The sequence below is a fragment of the Oncorhynchus keta genome, unplaced genomic scaffold (genome assembly GCF_023373465.1).
Source record: "Oncorhynchus keta strain PuntledgeMale-10-30-2019 unplaced genomic scaffold, Oket_V2 Un_contig_1599_pilon_pilon, whole genome shotgun sequence".
NCBI classification, from domain to species: Eukaryota; Metazoa; Chordata; class Actinopteri; order Salmoniformes; family Salmonidae; genus Oncorhynchus; species Oncorhynchus keta.
Window position 1 is genome coordinate 89,896 of NW_026279648.1, and position 2,605 is coordinate 92,500.

Below are 2,605 nucleotides of genomic sequence, written 5' to 3' on the forward strand. Positions count from 1 at the left end.
GTACATCCATGCCGTCACACAAGTCTATGTAGGAGAAATGTAATTCTTTCGGGCAGTGGTTCAACCCTTTTCAGTTTTACTGTTCCACCAACTGAATTTTGCTCTGCCTGGAGTGAGCCTGAAGTACTCCCTCATTTTACCAGTAGGCCTATAGGCTCACTGTTCTAGGAAATGTTTAAAAACCATTTCACTGGTGCACATAGAAACTCTACTTCCAATAAAACAATGAGTATCAAACATGAGCAGCTGAAAAATGTGTATACCCAGATACATTATGTGACACCAGAACGGTGGCAGTAAATGCAACACAATAAAAATTCATTTATATAAAGATTTATTTGAGAAAGTTAAAAAAAGAGAAGTTAATATTTCATGATCCTTTTCTGACACACTGCATCTCCAACACTTTAGTAGAGTACTATAATAATACACTATCATTCAACTCCCTTGGATTTATTGACATAATATGGGATTCAAATTCATTTCATTGTCATTTTTTTGTCAATGATCCACACAAAATACTCTGTCATCCCAAAATATATATATATTTTTTAAATAAAATATTTATAAAAAATATAAAACACTAATATACCTTGATTACATAAGTATTCACCTGAGCCAATACATGTTAGAAACACCTTTGGTAGGGATTACAGCTGTTAGTCTTCTTCGGTACATGTGCAATATTTTCCCCATCATTCTTTTCAAAATTCTTCAAGCTCTGTGAAGGTGTTGGGGATCATGGCTAGACAGCAATTATTCAGTCGTGCACTACATTTTCAAGCAGATTGAAATCAAAACTGTATCTTGGCCACTCAGGAACATTCAGTCTTCTTGGTAAGCAACTGCAAAGTCGATTTGGCCTTGTGTTATAGGTTATTGAAGGGTGAATTCCTCTCCTAGTGTCTGATGTAAAGCAGACTGAAGCATGTTTTACACTAGGATTTTGCCTGGGCTTAGCTACATCCTATTTATTTTTATCCTGAACAACTCCCCAGTCTTTGCCGATGTCAAGCATATCCAGAATACTTGTGATACCCACGGTAGAGTACGTAGTGAATTAGACAATTTTCTTTGCGTGGCATGACATTTTCCTAAACCTGATTTATTCCCATCAGCACTCCTAAGACTTCGCTTCAGCCAGCTGATGTTAGTACAATTAGAGTGAAAATTATGCAAGGCATTGGTTTACAGGTACTGTTATACAAGAATCTGAATATGAAAATGTATAAGATGCACAATCGAGAGCATCCTGTCGGGCTGTATCACCGCCTGGTACGGAAACTGCTCCGCCCACAACCGTAAGGCTCTCCAGAGGGTAGTGAGGTCTGCTAAATGACTTAAATGTAAATGTAAATGTCTGCACAACGCATCACCGGGGGCAAACTACCTGCCCTCCAGGACACCTACACCACCCGATGTTACAGGAAGGCCATAAAGATCATCAAGGACAACAACCACCCGAGCCACTGCCTGTTCACCCAGCTATCATCCAGAAGGCGAGGTCAGTACAGGTGCATCAAAGCTGGGACCGAGAGACTGAAAAACAGCTTCTATCTCAAGGCCATCAGACTGTTAAACAGCCACCACTAACATTGAGTGGCTGCTGCCAACACACTGACTCAACTCCAGCCACTTTAATAATGGGAATTGATGGGAAATTATGTAAAATATATCACTAGCCACTTTAAACAATGCTACCTAATAAAATGTTTACATACCCTACATTATTCATCTCATATATATACGTATATACTGTACTCTATATCATCTACTGCATCTTTATGTAATACATGTATCACTAGCCACCTTAACTATGCCACTTTGTTTACATACTCATCTCATATGTATATACTGCACTCAATACCATCTACTGTATCTTGCCTATGCCGCTCTGTACCATCACTCATTCATATATCTTTATGTACATATTCTTTATCCCCTTACACTTGTGTGTATAAGACAGTAGTTTTGGAATTGTTAGTTAGATTACTTGTTGGTTATTACTGCATTGTCGGAACTAGAAGCACAAGCATTTCGCTACACTCGCATTAACATCTGCTAACCATGTGTATGTGACAAATAAAATTTGATTTGATTTGATTTTTATTTATAAAAAGATTACAACTGTAAGAAGAGTTAAAGAGATGGAATGAAGGCAGAGACAATCCAGCAGCATCCTGATCTGGGGGTTTGGGTAGTCCTGAGGGTTGTCCCTGTCTCTGGTGGTTTGGTCCAAACAGCTTGGTTAAGGGATGGGTAGTCCTGAGGGTTGTCCCTGTCTCTGGTGGTTGGGTCCAAACAGCTTGGTTAAGGGATGGGTAGTCCTGAGGGTTGTCCATGTCTCTGGTGGTTTGGTCCAAACAGCTTGGTTAAGGGATGGGTAGTCCTGAGGGTTGTCCCTGTCTCTGGTGGTTGGGTCCAAACAGCTTGGTTAAGGGATGGGTAGTCCTGAGGGTTGTCCATGTCTCTGGTGGTTTGGTCCAAACAGCTTGGTTAAGGGATGGGTAGTCCTGAGGGTTGTCCCTGTCTCTGGTGGTTTGGTCCAAACAGCTTGGTTAAGGGATGGGTAGTCCTGAGGGTTGTCCATGTCTCTGGTGGTTGG

At 40.6% G+C, this 2,605-nt stretch overlaps 1 long non-coding RNA gene across 1 annotated transcript in view; it reads right to left on the minus strand.

Moving 5' to 3' along the window:
* Nucleotides 1–385: 385 nt before the first annotated feature.
* LOC118380208 (uncharacterized) overlaps nt 386–2,605 on the minus strand; it is a 7,279-nt gene continuing 5,059 nt past the window's right edge. The window contains exon 7 of the long non-coding RNA XR_004824795.2: nt 386–2,605. This exon is cut by the window's right edge and continues 1,484 nt beyond it. This is a non-coding gene — a long non-coding RNA (uncharacterized LOC118380208).